The sequence below is a fragment of the Otolemur garnettii genome, unplaced genomic scaffold (genome assembly GCF_000181295.1).
Source record: "Otolemur garnettii isolate 467f Iridium unplaced genomic scaffold, OtoGar3 scaffold00006, whole genome shotgun sequence".
NCBI classification, from domain to species: domain Eukaryota; kingdom Metazoa; phylum Chordata; class Mammalia; order Primates; family Galagidae; genus Otolemur; species Otolemur garnettii.
In genome coordinates, this window is record NW_003852401.1 from 27999980 (window position 1) to 28016307 (window position 16328).

A 16328-nucleotide genomic window follows, 5' to 3' on the forward strand; every position below is an offset into this window, starting at 1 on the left:
GTCATTGTTGTTTGGCGGGTCTGGGCTGGGGATTTGAACCCGCCACCTTAGGTGTACGTGGCTGGCGCCTTAGCCGGTTGAGCTATAGGCGCCGAGCCGAGATCTACATTTTAAAAAAAGCTTTGGAAAAATCTGTTAGGTCTGGGACTGTGGAATATAAGGACCACTGAATTTTGGCTTCATCTTTTAAAAGATGAGGGAGTCCCGTTAGGAAGTGGTTTCCCACTCTGTATTTTCAAGACTTTGATATCTTAGCTGTCTTCCTCCGCTGATATTCCTAAGTGGGGAGGTGCCACGTCAGAGAAGACCAAGTTGTGAGGGGCAGCTGGATAGCTGGATCTGATACTGTTTGGATATTTGTCCCCTCCAAATCTTATGTTGAAATTTATCCCCAGTGTTGGAAGTGGGGCCTATAGGGCAGGGGTCGTGTGTGTCATGGGGGCAGATCCCCCATGAATGGTTTGTTGTCCTCCCTGTAGTGATGAGTTGTTGCTATGTTAGTTCACATGAGATCTGGTTGTATAACGGAGCTTGGCACCTCTCTCACTCTCCTGCTCCTACTCTCACCCGTGACACACCTGCTCCCTTCCCCCTTACACCTTGAGTGGAAGGAAGCCCCATGAAGCCCTCACCAGAAGCATCTATTGTCTCCATGCTTTTGTAAAGCCTGCAGATCTGTTAGCCAAATAAACCTCTTTTCTTTATAAACTAACCAACCTCAGGTGTTTCCTGTAGAGCAATGCAAAAGGACTAAGACAGCATCTGTGTAAGTGTTCTGTCCCCAAAGAGTACCCTATTTTCTCTTACAGAAGCAGGACTCTTGAGACATGGGTTTCAGTGCAAGTAATTTATTTAGGATGTGATCCCAGGAAATACTTGTGGAAGAGTGAGGAAGTAAAACAGGGAAGATAAGGCAATCAATGATGATGAGTTATCAAGCAATTTACCCTGGAGGGCAACAAGCCCATCCTCTCTGGGGAGTTCTGGGAGGGAGAGCCAAATATGCACTTCTACATTATTCTACCAGAGTGGCAAGGGACCTGGGCCACTTATCCTCTTACCCACCAGCTTCTGCTGGTGAGTGGGTAAAGCCTGCTCATTGTAATTCCCCAGTACTTCTGGGCCATGTCCCACAAGAGCCCAGCAGGCTCCCGGGCTAGAGAAAGCACTCATGTGGAGGACGCAAGGTGAGTCTTCTGAAGCCAGACTGCCCAGTATGGGCCAAGAAGATACATTGGCACTGCTCTATTAGAAGTTGTCTGCTCTAGTTTCAAAGCTAGAGAAGCTGGGGAGAAAATTCTTATTATTTTCATGTTTCCTTATTATGAATGAAGGCTCCTTCTGAAAGGATGTCAAGTTTCTGTTTACTTACTACTTCAAGGCTCTAGAATTTTCCTGTAGTTCCCTTCTTTTTCACAATATCCCAGTGATCTCATTTCCGATTATTTGCTGCTTTAACTGTCATGTTTACCTTTCCTATTCTAAGCTCCCAAGTTTTGACTTACCTATTTCTCCTAAGCATATCTTGGTTCTTCTGAAGAGGCACCATTTTTACCATCATGCTCTTCTGTTCTGGGCTAAAATCTTCTTCTGAATTGCCTTTAATTTTGTCTAGACAATTTGATGGACCACTTTGAACTATGTCCCTAAATCTGTATTTCACTTTCCTCTCACCACCACCCCCAAACCAAGCCACTTAGACCTTCCAATCTCAGGATTTTATCCTTGCATCATCTACCAGCTCATGACTGACTTTTATCAGTGTTTTGCTTATTCATTAAACAAGGAGTAATCGAACACCTACTATACACAAGGCAGTGCTGCAGATGGTCTGGGAGTCATAGATGAGAGGGGAGGATTCCATGGGGATACTGCATCCAAAGCACAAAATCTGGAATTAGACATCTCTGCCTTGGGCAATTCACTCTGCCTTTCCAAGACTCAGATAACTCGTCTAGAAGATGAGGATAATTGTAACACCAATTTCATGGAGTTATTGTGAGTATTAAAGGATAAAATGTACATATGACATTTAGTACAGTCCCTGACATGCATTAAATGATGAATACACAGGTAGAATTTTGTTTGGCTATTATTATAAACTAGACATAGAAGCCACCCTGAAGCTGTGCTCTATTAAGATAGAGAGCCATGGACTAGGAAAGTGCCAGAAAGTAAAGAACATTCCATGGCAGTCAGGGGAGGAGCTGGGAGAAGGGAGAAGAGAGTGAGAGGGAAGTCTGAGGGGGGTTTGATAGAGGGGTAGTGGTTGCCCTAGGGTGGCTGTGTTAGGGTAGGAAGAGCTAGGATGCTAACTGTATTTGCATATTTACTTATGTATACTGTATTATACAATAATATACCACCTGCATAAATATCTATACTTGACTGACCTGGAACAATATTCATTCACTATTTATTCAGTCAATAGATATTTATTTATTTCCATAAGAAGGTTACTGTTCCAGATGCTAAGAAAATAGCAATGCACAAGCAAAGTCCCAGCCTTCATCAGACTTACATTCCAGGGAGTGATGGTCACAATTGTTAAGAATAACAATACTCAGAAAGAGCACGACGTACCATGTGATCTTATTTTTAACATGCATGGACATACAAATACACATGTAAAAATGAGATCGTGTATGTGTAGTGATGTATTAAGAGAGTTAGAGCAACGGAAACCTGGAGAGAGAGATCCAAAAGTATGAACAGTGATTATATTTTAGTAATGGAATACATTTTCTCTTTTCCATTTATCTGTATTTTCCAAGTTTGGGGGCAATAAACTTGTGCTTTATGCAGAATGTTAAAAAGCTGTGTAGAATGTATGTAATTAAGCAACTAAGTTTTGCCAATTAGAACTTAACAGAAATTGCAAAAAGCCCTCACCTGCTTTCCTTATTCCCCTCTCCTAGAACAGCAGCCACATCTCTAACTCTGCAGCCTCTTGGCATTCAACCCCTACCCCTACATCTGCTACCAACTCCATCATTTGTGGTCCATGAATCCTTTTCTTTGATAAAATAAAACCTGGCAGGAGTGCTTTCCCTAAAGAACACTGCTCAAAATCTGAAGCTTTGGAGCTTTAGAGGAAAAAATACTCTACAAATGCAACTGATTACCATTCCTGTTTGTTTTATAGGTTGCTGTTAAGTATGTAGAAGATGTTCAAATCAGCTCTGTAGAAAGTAGCCCATAGCTTTTATAATGTAAAAGCAAAACCCAGCTGAACTTAGCATCCACTTGAGGGCAAGGGTCTCCCACTTACAAGAGGCTTTCTGGTATAAAAGCGCAGCGCCTTCTCCAAGGCCCCCAATGCACAAAGGAAGGGCCGACTCACCAGCCGGCAGCCCAGAGCCTTAGCCATTGGGTGTTCTGGCAAAGCCACATTCTAGGGCTGAGGCTCAGGAAAAGTTTGTTGGTCATGGCATCACTTCTGGCAAACACAAATACATCTTTTTTCCACAGAGGTCCTAGTTTGCTTGGCGTGACCTGGTTTCTCTGGCAAAGCTAGTTCACTTTGCTCCAGCTTTCCAGAACTGCCTGCCTCTTGCAAATAGGCTGGGTGTGGTGATTTCAATAGGCTCACAGTTGAGAATGTGATATGTTCACATTTTCTTTCATTTATTTACTCTTTGGTTTCCCTAACCCAATCATGTCTGTCTTTTCTTCTTCATTTGAATGCCGGAAACTTTAACTGCAATTTCTCGGGGCAAGCATTTATTTCATAAGTACTTTTTCATCCTGACTGGTCGCTTGTGATTATGGACCCTTCTGTCATTTTGAGTACAAAGTAAGCAATTTGCCTATGTAAATTTTTTATGTAATTTTTTAAGATGAAGGTCCAGTAACAGTGGATATAATTTAAAAAATGATTTATATGGACGTAGGGGAAAAGAGAATAAATTATTTGAACATTGAAATGAATATGCAGAGATATGATTACAATAAAAACCCCTTGCACTTAAAAAAAAACACACACACACACACATTCCTCATCAAGAAAGCCATTTATATGATTGTTTCACTTTGTTCCTTAAAACTCTTTGAATGTTCTCTCTTGGTCTTAGGATGTGATTCAGGGGCATTGAACTGGCCTCTAAGACCTGGCTCCTATCTTTTCTGCAGCCGTGACCTTCACATTCTAACCAAAACATAATCCATTTCTTTCATTTCCTTCAGAGTACTGAAGTCTTTCATCATGCGGTATTTTCTCTTCCTGGGCCACCTCACCCTTTCCTCTTGGTCTGGGTAACTCCTAGGGATTTGCAGCGTCTCAGCGCACAAGTGTCTTCCTCTGAGGAGCTTCCTAGATCTGCTGAGTCAAGGTTAAGGGCCCCTCCTCTGTGTCCTCAGACCAGGTCATTGGCTGCTCACCTTTGTCTCCTCTCCTAGTCTGCAAAATTGCTCAGAAAAGTAGGAACTACATTTTTCCGTTATCGTTTTATCCCTTGAACCTTGCACAGTGCCTACCTGGCCCATAGGAGGTACTCAATAAATATTTCTTAACTGAATGGATACATTGGAATAATTTGTTGAGAGCAAGAGTCAGGATTTAAGTGATTTTGTGGGTCTTATGTTGCCATTTGCTTGGGTGCTTGAATTATCCAATCGATTCAGAGTGAACAAATGTTATTGAATACTGATAGGTGCCAGCTGCTTCCAGGTACACTATTTCAAATTTATCTTTTCCTTAGCTTTCTACTTTCCAGCTGAGAGCACTTAGATTCATGGAGGCTGAACAGCTTGATCATGAAAACCCATGAGTAGAAAGAACTCTGAGCTTTGAAGACCTAACTCATTGTTTTTGGCCCTATATCAGGGTGTGGCCTCTTTAAACATTTGACTGTTACCATCCTCTGTCGCCACAACCATTCTCTAGGCCTGTGATTTTCAACTGGTGTGTCCTGAGAGGATCTGAGGTGTGCCGTGAAAAGTTTAAAGAGCATTCATTAAATTATTTTTGAAAGAAGTTTAAAGCACAATAAATAAATTATACTTTTTACTCTTTTTTTGATCTACATAATTTAAGTGTGCCATGGAAGTTTAACTGTAGGTTCAATTGTTCCGTGAGATAAAAATGTTTGGAAAAAACTCTGCTCTAGGCTATCCTATTAGAACATAAGAACCCTTGAATTACCTACATACAAGGTATGATTGGGACAGAAATCAAAATGGAATCCTGGAGGACTGGGAAAGGAAGCTCTGGGCTGGGAATCCATCTTTCCCGGGTTTTGTTTTTCCTGTGTGACACTGGGCAAGTCACGGAGACTGTCTGATCCATAGCTTTCTCATCTCTACAATGAGTGAGAATGATTGGATTTTTATTCGAGGGCCTCCAGTGTTAAATTCAATGATCCTTGCAAGCTGGTATAAGGCATAAGAATTGCACAATGATTATTGCTCAGAATATCATTAAGTCTACCTAAGAGATTTCATCTCTTAGGGGCTATTCTAAAATTACATTCTGAAAGTAAGATGTAAAAAGAATAAACACAATTTCATATCACCCCCTTATTTACTTTTTGTCCATATGCAGGTAACAGGACAATAACCATGGAATCAGGAAAGGAATTGAATGAGAAGAATGACTCTCTGGCAATATGCCACCTTTTCACTGGTTGTCATTATTGGCCTTTGAATAAGCCCCAGGGAAAGTTGGTCCTCTTCTGCACACCTTCACATAATCATAGGACAGACTCCTAATTGACATTTATTCTATGAAAATTGTTGGTAGCTCTGCCTCTCTTGAAACTGTCTTATGTACTTAAGCAATTAGCAATCATATTTCACTTCTTATTGCTGCAAAAGCAAATCTGAAATGTAAAAATGCAAATTGTAGGAAATGAAAATAGATCTTAAGTTGTTTGCATGTAAGTTGATTTTTCATGAACAATCATATTAGTAATGATTTTTAGAGGTGCTAAAATAAAGACAATAATTATATTAACCATGTGTGAACTTAGTAAAAATACAGGAAAACTGTCAATCTGAATGACAGCATGAGAGATAGAGAAAAGAGAGAGAGAGGTTGATCTAATTTTGACATTAATGTAAGTAAAAACAAGAAATAGTACAAATTAAGTTATAAAATATATTAATATGTAACTGGCTGTTATCATATAATGTAATCAATGAATACCTTAAAACTCCCTCTGTAGGCTCAGCGCCTGTGGCTCAAATCCAGCCCAGGCCCACCAAACAACAATGAAAGCTGCAACCAAAAAATAGCCGGGCGTTGTGGCGGGTGCCTGTAATCCCAGCTACTTGGGAGGCAGAGGCAGGAGACTCGCTTGAGCCCAGGAGATGGAGGTTGCTGTGAGCTGTGACGCCACAGCACTCTACCCAGGGTGACAGCTTGAGGCTCTGTCTCAAAACAAACAAACAAACAAACAAACAAAAAAATCTCCCTTTGTAAATTGAAGTTGTAGAAAGGAAACAAAAAAGAAACTAAAATCAACAAGAGATTTTACTTGAGGATTATCCTGGGTAAAAGAGGAGCTATCGCAAAATGATAAAAAGTGAAATAGAAAATGAGGGTATTTATTTTTCCTGTTTTCTCTCTTTGTGTGAGTTTGAAACTGTATCGATAGTTTCAATTTTTCCTGTGACCAGCTGTATCAATTTAGGTAAATCACACCAAGTCTATGAAGAGAAACTTTGCTGTGCAGGGAATTAATTTTTTTTTTTTTTCAGTTTTTGGCTGGGGCCGAGTTTAAACCCACCACCTCCAATATATGGGGTCGGTGCCCTACTCTTTTGAGCCACAGGTGCCGTCCAGGAGTTAATATTTTATAAAAAGAGTTAAACCTTAGTAATGTTAAGAAAATGCTGGAAATGTCCTACGAGGAGTGACACTACAGAGGACAGCCCTAGTCCAAGTTAAATACATTGTAGAAATAGATGTCCACTTTTCATGGAGAAAATGATGCATTTGGTCTCCATATTGGATCAACTTCCTCTATTAAACTAGGATTTTTTTTCTATGAAAGTGGTTTGATCATTGACCCTATGATGTGGACACATGAAGACCAAACCCTGCAGAATGTAGATGTAAAACTTCCCGATGACCTTAACCTGTGTGGTAAAATGTAGAACATTATCCTTTAATAGATTTAGAATCAAGAGATATAGTATTTCTGGCAGGGCTTTTGAAGTATTGAGAGATCTGGTGGAAAAATGAATCTCTTTTCTTTTTTAGGATTGCTGCACATTTCTGAGAAGTTAATTAAGAACTGCCATTGTTTCTTTGTTGACAAAAAATCAATCATAACATTCTAGAGTTTTATAGCAACTTTCTCCAAAGAACTTAGTGTACTCCAGTGAGAAATTCTATTTGAATTCTAATTTGATCTGTCTCAGTGACAATGTAAAAACATGTATCATCTATGGACCATAGAGAGTTTATTTCATCTGTTAAACTCAGGAGGAAACAAGGAATGGGGTGACCTTCAGTGAAGAGAAACTTGAGTTTTAAAACAACAGCAACAACAATAATGTAGTTTTAGGGAACATGGTTCATTTTGAGTTTTGCTATGGTCTAAATGTTTATGCACCCCCAAATTCATGTGTAGAAATCCTCAATGTGTTGAGGGTGGAGGTCAGTGCCCTTATAAAAAGAGGTGCTTTGTTCCTTTTATCATGTGAGGACACAGTGAGAAGGAGCTGTCTATGAACCAGGAAATGGGCCCTCACCAGTGGCTAAATCTGTTCCCATCTTGATCTTGGACTTTCCAACCTCCAGAACCATGAAAAATAAATTTCTATTGTTTATTAGCCATCCAATCTACGGTATTTTCTTATAGCAGCCTGAACATATAAGACAAGCTTTTCCCAGATGTGGAGTGAACCAGGTGTTGCCTAATGACCTTTATGGAACTTTAGCATGAGCTACAAGAGCCAGCACAACAGTAAGCTAAGAGAAAAAGATGATGAGCAACAAGAAAATGATTCAGGGTGGAGGGAGGCTGATTGGTGGGATCACACCTATAGTTCATCCTATAAGGGTACATGTGAATCTCTCTAAATGTGGGTTATAAATGTCTTAACACAATAACTAAGAAAATGACATGAAGGCTATGTTAACCAGTTGGATGAAAGTATTTCAAATTGAATATAGCAACAGCACTCTGTATCCCATGATAGTATTAATGTACACTGCTATGATTTAATTAAAAAAAAAAAAGAAAGAAAGAAAATGATTCAGTCAGAGCAGAAGAAAATGGGGCTGAGCTCTGTGGGCAGAGGAAAGAAAGAGATGGAGGGGAGGTATATGAGAAACTGCAAATGATATGAAAGTTATGGCGAGAGATTGCTAGGGAAGAAACAGAAGGCTCGAGTAGAGGGACATAGCAAATTTGAGGGTAGTCTTTATTAGGGGGTACACTTAACTAATTGACTTGCTGTCAAACATGCATTCCTGAAAAGTTGTGTGAAATGTTGTTATCATAAAGTAAAAACGTATCTATTATTAGTTATGTAAAAGAGATGTATGCCTGCAAGGGAAAGGATTCTTTTGTAACACAAATACCAATCCCCTAAATCATTTCTTTTAGAATTCAAGATTCATGACTAAGTTGAGTTTTCTGAACTCCACGGAGCAATGAAATCAGGCATTAAATCAGGCAGCTGAGAGAGAAATACATGGAGTTTTAGTTGGGGTGTGGCATCAGGAAAGGACAGAACGTTCCCAGCTAAAGAGGCCCTGTGATTATCTTAATTCAACTCCTCGTTTGTTCTCCAGATGAGAAAACTGGAGATTAAATGCTTCGCTCAAGGTTAAGCAGTGGGTCCCTGAGAGCTTACCAAAAGTTGAGTGATTTGTTCATGGTCTTCATCTGGCTGGCTGAAAAATGAGCGTTAGAACCCAGTAGCCCTCCTTCACGCCAAGGCTCATTCTCTGCATTTCACTGTCACTCAGGCTGATGGTTCACTGTGGATAGGGAGAGAAAGAAGCCACGGGGCAGCTGCATGCTTTCACTCTCTAGGGCCCTTTCCAGCTTCAAAATTCTATGATTCTATATCGTCACCGAACCTTCTGTTTTTTAAGACTGTTGCCAAAAGGATTCATCTTAAGATCAGGAGGCAGCCAAAAAAGAAAGAAAAAGAAGTAACTGTTACTGGCTCCCAAATGACCAAGGAGTAAAGTAATATATTTTATAGAAGGAGATAGATAATGTTGAAAGAATAAATTTATCTTTCAGAAAGCAATAAAGCTTTAAAACTAAGTGTAGAAAAAGAAAAAAATAAAACCCAGCAACTCAGTTTCTCTTCTGTTCTTTCCAAATCTATCAAATATGTCACCTTGAATTGGTCCAAGTTTCAGGGATCCCAGGAAACCACAAGTGTGATGTTTTTGGAGATGCCAAACACCTCCAAACACACATCATTTTTGTTCCAGCTGTCTCTTCTTTGCACTCCATTTAACTTAGCTTCTTGTCTTTTCTACTCAGAGACCTCACATGAATCTCTAGTTCCTGAGGAATGAATCCTTTTTCTGTAACTATAGAAAATGCATCCTGTAAGAATCCAAAGAGAGAGAGAGAAGGGTGAAATACAATTCTCAAGCACTATGTTTTTATTCTCTGCAAAGTTCCATAGTGCTGACCCACAGGTAGAGGCTCCTATTTTAATCTCAGTGTGTGAAACTATTTTATTTCTGAGTAGCAGCCTTGTATCATCTATTTCCTGCTTTTATCCCTCCTGTCCTTATCCAGCACACAGATTTCTGGCTAATAATGCTTTGGATCATATGAAGTCTTTAATGTAGCAAAATTTTTAGTTGAGTCATCCAAAGAAGAATAGAAATGACTGGTCTAAAAGAGAGCTCCTAAGCTAAATTCCTTTAAAATAAAAATGCTATTCTGCTCTTTGATGACAACGTTGTCAAAATTTTACATTGCACCATATAATATCAAAGAAAGCATTTAAATAGCCATCCTTAAAAAAAAATTAGCCATCCTCTGCTTCAGTGTAGACAAAGACACAGAATCAAAAAATGCTAGAGCTGGAAGAGATCTTAGAGTTCCCAGGGAAGTTTACTTATTTTATAGAGAGAAAACTGAAGTTCATTATTGGCAGATTAGGAGGAGGCCCAACCAGGGACTGCCTCAACTGCCGATCCATAAAGAGCACTGAAATATCACTGGGATAAATCAGAAATCAGAGCCAGGTAACTCAGGTTTCCATATACACCTTCTTAGCACTTTGGGCAGAGTAGTGGTAAAGTTGACAGCCTGCTACTCTGCTAAAATATCTGGAACTAAAAAATGCATGATGTAATATGCTTAACCAAGAGCAAATGATTCATTTTATTATCTGAATTGCAATTTCTTTTGTATGCTTCCAAGCACACTCATTTTAAACTTTACAAGAGAAAAAGAAGTCCAGAAGAATAGGAGACATTTTCTTAGATTTTTAAAAAATACTCATCCTATTTGGGCTGATTAAAAAACATTATATATTGGTAATCAAATTTCTTTCTGAAAGCAAACATTGTAAAATTCAAATTCTCTCTATTCCTATGAAATGCCAAAAGTGAAAAAATAGTGGCTGACAGAATGTCAAATCATTAGCTTTTCTCAAGTACCCATACTTCTTTCCCAGGTCCTAAGCCCACAAGGAGGGGCTGACTCTACCAAGATAGTGGGGCCACTGATGTGTTCATGATGATGGATTTAATCCAACAAATATTGATGCTGTACTTGTGCTGGAACGCTGGGTTCTCACACAAATGAGATAGTGACCCAGTTCCTTCCCCCAGGACCTGACATTCTAATTGTTAGAGCAGCACAGTGGCTCAAGGTAGTTCCCAAAATAATTGAAAAGAGTAAGTAGAGTTTTAGAAAGAAAAAGAAAATTTATTAATGACTTGCACAGCAAGCTGATCCCTATCCTAGTGTCTGCAAGCTCCATGGAAAATGCAGTTCTGGGCTGAATACACAACTTTTGGGAGTATCAGCTGCTTCTTGGAAGTCTCCCAGGTCTTAATTAACTCCATTCTCAAAACAGCTCACCTGTAAGGTCTTCAAAACAATCCACCTGCAAGGTCTTAGTCAGCCTCATTCCCATTAGTAGCTCAGGTCTGCCTGCCCCAAACCAGTCCAAAATAGCCTAACCGTATCTATCATCCACCCTGCTCATATCCAGCTAACTGCCTAACATAATTGTGAAAAAAGACTTGCAGCCATTAACCATACCACAGACTTGCTCTTTTCTGACATAGCTGTAGTTCCTTGGGGACATAGCAGAAGGAAGACCTTGTGTTTGCTGACGGGGGACATTTGAGCTGATAACTGGAGGATGAATAGGAGTTTGCCAGGTGGACTAGGGCAGGAAAGGAGAACAAAGAGGACATCATGGTCATCTTGGAACATCAGTATAAGCAACAATAGCCTAGAAGATTGGGAAAATTTTCCCAGTGAAAATATTCAGCTAAAGTATTAATGTTATTCTTTAAAAGCATCAGTAAAAATTTGGGGCAGGGTAGTGGTTATAATGGTAAGGGACAGGTCACCCAGACCCCCTGTTGGGCCGTAAGGACTTATTCCCCCAGCTGCTGAGAATGATGCTGAGACAGTCTTCAACTACCAGACATCTCCAGGAATTGCCTCATCTCACAAGAGTCTCCCTGGCTATGGTCTTGCCCTCTTTCTGGGGCATAGCCAGTGACTGGTCAAGGTAGAGATGTCCCAACTTGAGACAATGCTGAAGGGCTATGTTCTTATTTCACAGCTCCCAGCATCAGCTAAGGTGATCTGCATTGCAGCCCAACTTCTTCCTCAAGCCAGCCCTGTTCTCATCCTTTTCTTTCTGAGACTATTAATCCTGCATGTTAATCTCCATCTCAGTCTTCTTCCTAGACACTGGGATAACTGAATAGCATAAGATGAATAAATTTGTCAAATCAGATTGTGCATAAGATGAATAAATTTGTAAGAATCACATTGCAATTAGAAGAGCCCTCCAGTCTTATACTCACTAAAGGATGATAGGAAGGTCTGAGAAGCAAGGATTCATCACCAATTTTGGTCAAACTATCTGAACCTTTCTTTCCAGCACTTTCTATTTAGAACAACTTCACGCTTTTTGGTCTTCTTTCAGATAACCTTCAAACCATCCCTACTCTCAAGAGCTTTCAGGAGTTTCTGGGATCCAGCCTCCTGATGATCTTTCTTTGTGAGCACCTAGATCAGTTCTATCCTGGGGGCAGGGAGGATCCTCCAGATAATTCCTCCAGCCCACTTAGAATGTTCTGATTGGTATTTCTCAAAGCATGGTCCTCAGAAAGCCTGAACAGATGCTTGTTTAAAATTCAAATAACACTCCAGTCCTATTGATTCAGGGGGAGAAGCTGGGGGGGGGGGCTGGCTGGAGGGCTGGTATCTGCATTATAAGCACACTCCTTAGGAGATCTTTTATGCCCACTCAAGTTTTAGACTTAGAATCTTTTCCTCAGATTTTCTGTGGAAGATAATAAACAGAAACAACTTCTGAATTGCCTGCTGAATTGTCATATGTAATTTAGAGAGCTCTATAATTCAGTGATGAAAACAGTGTAAACATTCCTTTATTCCTGCTGTAGTGGTATTCCAACATAAGCTTATTCTCAGTAGGTAGAATGAAGGCTGTCTAAATCCAACCACATTGGATTTTTTCTTTTCTGCTTGTTTTTTTATTTGAGACAGAGTCTCACTCTGTCACCTTGGGTAGAGTGCCATGGCATCATCAAACTTCTGAACTCAAGGGATCCAGTCCCCAGCTGCCTTAGCATCCCAAAGTGCTAGGATTGTAGGCATGAGCCACTGTGCCCGTCTGGTTCTGGATATTGTTAGAATCTATGGTGGGATGTTGGGAGATCATTTTTCAGAGAGATCATGGCAGCTGACTGTCAAAAAGAGGTGGGTGTCTGTCAGGCAGTTTTCAAATGCTTAGTTCCAGATTTCTGTTCAGCTGGAATGAGAGAGCAAGCAGTTACATAGGACCGAGGGGTTTTCTTTCTTTCTTTCGTTTTTCATTTAACTAGATTTAAGGGATACAAGTGGTTTTTTTATTGCAAGGATGAATTGCACAGTCACCTCAGTAATACACCAGAATGGCCATTATTAAAGAGCATTTGCCATTGGGCACTGAAGTTAGAGATTGCTGCAGTTGCTGAAAATAATTTGTTAAAAAATCAACTTAATTGAGGTATAAATTAATTAATTAAATTTAATTAAACACTCCTCTTTTAAATGTATGGTCTAATCACCCTTTGTCAGCTGTTGAACCATTACTAATCAATAAGAAGACAGTTTCCATTATACCCCAGACTTTTCAGTGCCCCATTTGCAGTCAAACTTCACCCACCATTCCTGATGGTTTGAAACCATCAAACTTCTTTCTGTCACAACAGATCAGCAGAGACTTTTCCAGAGTTTCATATGAATAGAGCGGTGCAGAACATGCTCTTTATTTGAAGGATATCATCACTAGATACAAACTTCTTGGAGACAGTTTGTTCTCTTTCAGCACTTTAAAGATGTGCCACTGTTGTCTCAATTGCACAGTTTCTGGTAATTTCTGTGGTAGTTCTTACCTTTATTTTTCTCTAAGAAACATACCTTTTTTCTCTGCCTTCTTTTTTTTTTTTTTTTTTTTGAGACAGGAGCCTCAAGCTGTCCCCCTGGGTAGAGTGCTATGGCATCTCAGCTCACAGCAACCTCCAACTCCTGGGCTCAAGCGAGTCTCCTGCCTCTGCCTCCCAAGTAGCTGGGACCACAGGCGCCCGCCACAACGCCTGGCTATTTTTTGTTTGCAGCCGTCATTGTTGTTTGGCAGGCCTGGGCCGGATTTGAACCCGCTACCTTGGGTGTACATGGCTGGTGCCTTAGCCACTTGAGCCACAGGCACCGAGCCTCCTCTGCCTTCTTTGAAGATCTTCTCTCTCTCAATGGTTTTCAGCAATTTGTGTGGGTGTGTTTGTGTATGTATTGGAATTCATCAAGCTTCTTGGATCTGTGGATTTATGACTTTCATCAAGTTTCAACATTTTTGCCATTATATCTTCAAATATTTTTAGTGCGTTGGTGTCTTCATCTATGAGGATAAACAATAATGTTTTTTTATAAGGTTAAGATAATGTATATAATTGTCTTAGTACAGTGTTTGATACATAGAATACGTATAGTCCAAAAAATGAATACATAGAATGTGAATAGTCAAAAAAGTCTGCTTCGGTCAGATGTTGTATAATTAATTGTCCCAAATTGACCAGATTTGAGATTGAAAGGTGACACTGTTAATATTCATGCTGGCTATAGGCATAGACTAAGAGGTCTATCACAGGCAAACCAGCATGTGTAATCACAGATGAGAATAAAAGCTGACTGGCCTAGCTTCCATTTGTAACTTGGGACACACCTTTGGTGTAGTGGAATTTTCTTGCTCCTGATCCCCTCTACCCATTACTAAGTGGATTTGCCCTTAAATTAGAATAAAGGCACCAGGGTTGTAGACCATGACATATCTGTGTAATACTAAACAACTCTCAATGAGCCTGAGTTTTTAAAACTTTTAATTACTGGACTACTTTTTTTTGAGAAGCTTTGGTTTATAGAAACTGAGCAGTTATTAAGGAGATAGTTGCCACATACTCTTTCTCTCCCTCACTCACAGTTTCCCCTAAGTTGTTAATAACATCTTGGATTAGTACTCGTAGGGTCCATTTTTTATAATTCATGCATCAATTGTGATCCCCTATTATTAACTAAAGTCTATGGCTTACATAAAGTGTTTGTGTTGTGCATTTTATGGGTTTTAACAAATGCATAATGTCAAGAACCCACTGTTTTATCACCATACAGAATAGTTTCCCTGCCCTGACAATTCCCTGGGCTCCACATGTCCACCGCTCTCCTCCAGCCCATGGAAACCACTGATATTTTGGCTATCTCTGTAGTTTTGCCTTTTCCAGAATGTCATATAATTGAATCATACAGTATATAGTCTTTTCTGATTGGCTTCTTTCACAGGGCAATATGCACTTAAGTTATCTCCATATCTTTTTGTCGGTGAGAGCGCCTTTCTTTTTATTTTAAAGATGCAACACTTTTTTTTGTTTTTTTCTTGAGGCAGAGTCTCACTATGTTGCCCTTGGTAGAGTGCCATGGTATCATGGCTCACAGCAACCTCAAACTCTTGGGCTTAAGCAATTCTTTTGCCTCAGCCTCTTGATTAGCTGGGACTACAGGCACCTGCCACAATGCCTGGCTATTTTTGTTGTTGTTGTTGTTTAGTTGTCGTTGTTTACCTGGACCAGGCTGGATTCGAACCCACCACCCACAGTGCATGTGGCTAGTGCTGTAACCACTGTGCTATAGGCACCGAGCCAGGATGCAACACTTTTTAACTTTATCTTTGGAAAGACATCTTGGTTACCTCCAGTTTGGGGCAATTATAAATAAAGCTACTGTGAACATTCACATGCACATTTTCATGTGAATGTAAGTTTTCTTTTCAGTTAGGGAAATATCAAGGAGCATGATTGCTGGGTCATATGGTAAGAGAATGGTTTTGTAAGAAACTGACAGACTGCCTTCCAAAGTGTACCATTTGGCATTCCCATTAATAATGAATAAAAGTTACTCTTGCTTCACATTCTTGTATTGTCAGTTTTCTGGATTTTAGCCAAGCTAATAGTAGTATCATATTGTTGTTTGAATTTGAAATTCCCTAATGACATATGATATTGAGCACATTTTCATATGCTTACTTAAATCTGATTACTTTCTTAGGTGAGGTGTCTGTTCACCTATTTTCCTCATTTTTTAATTGTGTTGTTTGCTTTCTTATTGTTAAGTTTATGCTTTTTGTATTTTGGATACAAGTCCTTTATTGTATATGTGTTTAAAAATATGTCAGATATATGTTTTTCAAACAAAACAAATCAAAACAAAGAAAAAACTGTTTTGCAAAGCCAGTCCATGGCTTGTGTTTTTATTTTCTTGGCCTTGAAATATTTTTGTAATCCACCATCTTTCTGGGAATCCAATTACATGTATATTAAAGTACTTGATATTGTCCATAGATCAAGCACTGTTTTTTTTTTTTGGAGACAAATTCTCACTATGTTGTCCTTGGTAGAGTGCTATCGAATCACAGCAACCTCAAACTCATGGGCTTAAGCAATTCTCTTGCCTCAGCCTCCAAGTAGCTACGACTACAGGTACCTGGCTATTTTTTGTTGCAGTTGCCATTGTTGTTTAGCTGGCTTGGGCAAGGTTCAAACCTACCACCCTTGGTGTATGTGGCTGGGGCTGCCACCACTGTGCTATAGGCACTGAGCC